This window comes from Vombatus ursinus, unplaced genomic scaffold (assembly GCF_900497805.2).
Source record: "Vombatus ursinus unplaced genomic scaffold, bare-nosed wombat genome assembly UNPS02010284.1, whole genome shotgun sequence".
In the NCBI taxonomy this organism is placed as follows: Eukaryota; Metazoa; Chordata; class Mammalia; order Diprotodontia; family Vombatidae; genus Vombatus; species Vombatus ursinus.
The window spans coordinates 9,389,794-9,395,670 of NW_020950062.1; the positions used below are offsets into that span (position 1 = coordinate 9,389,794).

Genomic DNA, 5,877 nt, shown 5'->3' on the forward strand with positions numbered 1-5,877 from the left:
GAAAAGTGAGTGGATCATTTCACAAGTAAAGAAATTACATTCAGAAATTATAATAATATGTAATGTTGGGTTTTCCAAGCACATCCTCAATGTGAAAAATTAGGATATAAAGAATAATATATCACCACTACACCAGAATCTCTTTATGGTACACATTTCTTTTATCATTCCAACAGTTGTAAGAAAAATTTTAAGAGTTTTTTTTTTCTTTTTAATCTCATCCAAGCTGAATAGAAGAGGTGACTTAGAAATTAAAATGAAAGGAAAAATTATTTCAGAAGAGATACCAGTTGCTCCTGGAAGAGAAAATTTACCTCCTCTCCTAGAATTTTTTCTTAAGACATATTAACTGATTTTAAATAGAATTTAAATTTATCCTTCAAACAGAAAATTAAACACTTAAAAGATTATAACCGAATAAAGCTAACAGAAATATCCTTAAAACTTGTTGATAGAATCATTGACAATTCATATGATACTTAGACTCTAGCAGATACAATAAGTCAAATAACTAAGAATAAACTATAATTACAGAGCCAGTCTTTCCTCTTGAGGAAACCAAAAATCACCTTTGACCAAGTGTTTCCTACATATACATATGCTGTATATTACTGGAAGCTTCTTCAAAGAAGCAAAATATACTTGCCTCTTTCACACTGGAGTTCATCATGTTAGTCTAGTATGTCAGGAAGGCAACTACAATTGTTGGGTCCCAAAATATTTCAGGTTTCCTCACAAAAAACCACAGAATATGCTCTCTGAAGTGCACATAAACTAATTGAGCAGTATGTTCAGTATCTTTTTAAGTAATTTCTTTCTAATGCATCCCAAAGGCTTTCAAATTTATGGGTGCAAAAAACAAAGAAAAATGCATGTTAATCACTGGAAGGCTATTCTGACAAGAGAAGCTGGTATCTCTGGTTTCAAATGCATGGAACTGTGCAGACTGCATGCTACCTGAGCAAATAGATCAACTACGATGATATGAGGGGCTTGTTAGTACACAGTCTTTGCTTGCTGTGTACAAAGTGCACTACTGCCCCCTGAGCTCCCTGAATTTCACTTTTCTTGAAAAATCAGTGCTTCACCCTTTCCAAAATAACCAAAGAAATGAGGCAAAAGGGATCTCACCATAGTTCTCATTCAGTTCCGATACTGTTTGATGTCCACTGGTAGAATTCTTCAATAACTTTGTATATCCATTTTCTCTACAATGTCATCATCAAACAATAACCAAAAATGGTGACTCTTAACTATTACAACCTAATGGCCTCCATTAGGACCACTTCCACAGTGGACAGCAACAAGGTTATACATTCCGTCAGAATTGATGACATCTCCTGAAGTGTTAAAATAGTTGAAGTTCTAAAGGAAAAAAAAAATACCCCTTAAGAAACCTTTCATTATGGTGAAGCTGATCTATATATTTAAATCTCAAGTGCAGTGCCAAAATCATGGGGAGTTTTTTTTTTTAACTTTCATCCTTTTATGTGCTTCCAGTTTACTTCCACATTCTTCGCAGGAATATTTGTATTCACTGCATAGTGTTTCCATGTTGCTAACATCTCAAACAGTGAGTAATTGATGTGTTTTGCACCATATCAACAAAAAGCTCTAAAAAAAAATATTCATCGTTGCTACTTATAATTTCACAAGTAACATATCTGGTTTCATTAGTTAATGTTCGCTGAAAGATCTCATGAATCCAAGTTGGGTCTGGTGTGCTGTTATTTTCACTGTCAATATTGCCATTAGGTTGATGGCCATTTTGCTTTTCTCGTTTTCTTTGTTCTCCTAAAATATCAGCAATTGTGTTTAGTAGGTCATTCAAAAATTCATGTGCATCTTGCACGTGAGTTCATTTTCTTTTTTTTTTTTTCCATTTTCTTTTTCTTTTCCTAACCTCCTTTCGAACTTCTTTGGAGGTATTATTCCAAGCTTTTTCTTCTCAGTGGCTGTACCAGGGGTGGGGAACCTAGGTCCTTGAGGCCACATGTGGCCCTCTAACAAAACTTGGACTCAGTCAAAGGCCCGCACTTGAGGACCTAGAGGGCCACATGTGGTCTCGAGGACCCAGGTCCCCACCCCTGGGCTATACTGTGAAAGAGGTCCGCTAAGGAGGTAAGAAGATTCTCTTTCTTCCTAGGTTGACTCTCATAAGCTACAACTTTTTTTTCCCGAAATGGACGGCACAAATAAAGAGTTCAAAGAATTAAACTGCAGTAGCAGGTGTTTCCAAACATGGTACAGAAGGAGGCAAATTTGTAGAAATTTGTAATAGGATTTCCATCCGCCCAGCGCCATGTTCCACCCAATCACTGCAGCAGTGGCGGGGGCACCTGGCTCCGAGCACCGGGCGCGGGGGAGGAGGAGCAGGGCAGCCAGATCTCTGCACTCACTGCCTGCTGCCCGACAGCTCCAGCCAGCTGCCTGATTGAGGGACTGGTGTTTTGTTTTGTTTTGTTTCTGAAATAATCATTAGGTTTGAATATAAAAGAAATACTTTTTAAAAAAAATCTGTTAAATTAATGATGTGGAAGTCAAAGTTTATTTTAATTATTATTGTAATTCATTCATATGTATTAAAATCCCACTTAGTTTTTAAACAGCAAGGTCAAATAGAGAAGTTAATAGTTACTACTCTTTTTGCTTGAATCAGATTGCCTGTGTGTCCCATTCATATTGAGACTTTATATGAAATCATGTAAATATTACATTTAAAGTTCAATCAAGCACCTGATACATTACCTTGAAAAAGGAAAAGAACAATTAAATTAAGTTAAAAAATTAAAATGAAAATTGTAAAGGATTTGTTTTTCTTCAGTGGAAAAGGCACTAGACTTGGAATCAGGAGGATTTGGGTTCAGATACCAATTCTGACACCTTCTTAGCTGTGTGATCCTGGGCCAAGTCATTTAACTTCTTTATACCTCAGTTTATTCATCTCTACAATGAAGTGGTTGGACTTAGTGGTCTCAAAGATCCCTTCCAACTCTAAATCAATTATCCCATGATTCCATGAACTCCTTTTTAAAAAATGCCAGGTTATTATGAGGTCTCTAGTTGTCACTTGTTGGCACATTAGGGACTACAATATTCTACATCACTACCATCCACCCAGCTTTGAGTGAAAGACAATCATTTAATTATAACTTGAAAAAAATCATAAAGATACGTCTCAGTCTTAATAGCCATACCAAAACACCAATTTTTCCACTCTCCTGTGCTTCATAAATTTACTCAATCTACATCTGTTCTTGTATGTCATAATAAAATGCAAACATTAGAAAATATATTATGTCGATGCTTTATAATCAGGACCATAGCTATATAGAGGTATTTGGGAGTGTTGAACTATCTGAGGACACATAGAGGCTTGGGTACGAGGTCCTCCTTTACCATTAATCACATTTTTGTGTTCTATGACTTTCTGAGGCCCCATTAATACAAAACTCTGTGGATGGTCATTTAGAATAAGTTGTTGGTTACTATGACTTCATACTTAGCTGTCTATTGTTCTATGCCTTTACACTGTTTCAAGTCTGTACCACTGATTGGCTTAGAACTGGCAATTAGAATTAGCAGGGGTCACCCTGTCCATACAAAAATTGAGGGTTAAGCATTAAGATCTCTATTTCAATGCTTAAAGTAGAAATTTTAATATACTTGCCCAGGGTTTTATAACAACTGTTAGAGAGATTAAAAAGTACATAATCCTTATTCTCAGACTCTTGATTCACAACCTTATTTTCCCCCCAAGCTGTTTTTTAATCTATTTTTTTAAATTTTTCACATCTTCCAAAAGCTGTACATACTAGAGAAAGTAATTCTATTCAATATCTTCTCTAAGTTGTCAGAAATAGATTCTATTTTGCAGATCCAACCCCTCCACCAAAGAAATGGTGACCATCTTGCCTGTTAAAATAAGTTTCTATCAAAACTTTTGTTCTTGACTAATTCTAATGTTTTTTTATTAGCTTTAAACAAATAAACAAACATTAAAAGGTATTTACCTTCCCTATTTCCTGAGATATGGAGTTTGGGAAGTACAGATTAGATCAATTGCAGCATATTAATTATATTACATAAATTCATGCATACATACAAAGCACTGTACTAGGTCTATTGAGAAGTGTGTCCTCTGGGGGTTAGAGTCCACTTAAGTAAATAACATAATCAATACACACAGAGTCAAAACAAATAAGTATGTGATTATTGTCATACGAATGACATAGACAATAGGAGTCCATAGTCAATAGGAGTCCATAGTGAGGAGATCACTTTTAGATTGTAGAAGTTCAAGGCTTTATGGCAAGGGTGTAATTTCAGCTGAATTTTTCTCAGTCTGTCAACAAATACTAATTAAGCCCTTCATGCTTAGTGCTTGGGATATAAAGAAAGGCAAAACCGAACTCTCTTACCTCAAGAGGTTCACATTCTAATGGGTGAAACAATATGCAAATAACTGTACATACACAAGATGTACATGACAGGTAGAAGGTAATCTTAGAAGGAAGGCAGCATTTCAATAGGTGTACATTGAAGTGAGGGACTAGAAAAGGTTTTAGGCTAACAGACTGGCATGGGATAAAGTATCATTTTGCTATACTTCTTATCCTGTTTCTATCACTACCTGCTTGACTTTGGTTAAACACTTTGAGCTCTCTGGATCTCAATCAATTTTTTCATCCAAAAATAAGGATGTTGGACTAGCGATGACCTCCAAGATTCCCTCCAGATCTAACTCAAGGATTGTGTGATTCTATGACTTGTGTGATGTTGACAGTTCTGATAAAGTATCCACATTTACTCCTAGGATGAAAGGGTGGGGACTCCAGAATGAATTCGAAGTGATTGCTAATCATTTAGAGGCTTGTTTTCCATCTGTCTTCCTTTGAGTACAGCTTACATTCATAAGGCCCCTTTCCCAAATGCATGCCCCTCATATCATGCGACCTCCCCACCCCCAATTAGTGAAGAGGATCTGGATCCACAAGCTTTTGAAGTGGCTACAGGTATTGTGAATCATTAGAAGCATATGCCATAAAAACTGAAGACATTTTTCAAATCATTTAAATTATAATAATTAATTTAATATGCTTCATATGTTTAAACTATATTTAGTTGCATGCCATATGTTTTCTGACATGAAATGGAGTTCCAGATTTTTCTATTGCTTTTAAAAGACATTAGCCAACCTGGAATTCAGCCAGGACACCAAGAGTTAATCTGCTCACATTAGAAAAGCATGTCATCACAGTATCTTCAATAAGTATTAAGAGGTAGGGTCCTTGATTTTTCTTTCTTGTGACTCAATTAAAGCGCCATCAGTCTATGTGTTTAGGCCCATACTCTCTGTGGATTAGTGAGGACTTTGTGTTGCCTGACATTTTACTTAAGTTGACAAAGAACTTTTACTGATAAGGAAACTGAATCTAAGAAAGGTGAAGTTACTTTTCAATAGCTTTCAAGTAGTAAGAGTAGGATTCGAACCCTACCTCTTTTTTGACTCTAAATCTGGTGCTCCAAATCTAACACTATGAGAGCTCCACTTTGTGCTTTCTTGCCAAATTATAGCCAGATTGCCTTCAGTCTTATATTACACATCACTACCAAATTATATTTAATATGCAACTGTGATCATCTCACTCCACATCTCTAGTAGCTCCCTATTGTTAACCAAATAAAATCCACATTCCTTATCTTGCCTTGACCTCCCTCAATTTGGGTCTGATATATTTCTCTAGTTTTAGCTCACACTACTCCTACTATACTTACCCACCATAGAAGTTGAACTAATTGTTCTCCCCAAATATATCTCTTACTTTCTTATTCCTGTGTCTTTTGATTACTATATTCCTCTATACCCAGTATGCC

The 5,877-nt window shown here is 35.9% G+C and overlaps 1 pseudogene; it reads right to left on the reverse strand.

Annotated features, from left to right (window-relative positions):
• Positions 1 to 1,139: 1,139 nt before the first annotated feature.
• Positions 1,140 to 2,243, reverse strand: LOC114037193 (annotated as a pseudogene).
• Positions 2,244 to 5,877: the final 3,634 nt, after the last annotated feature.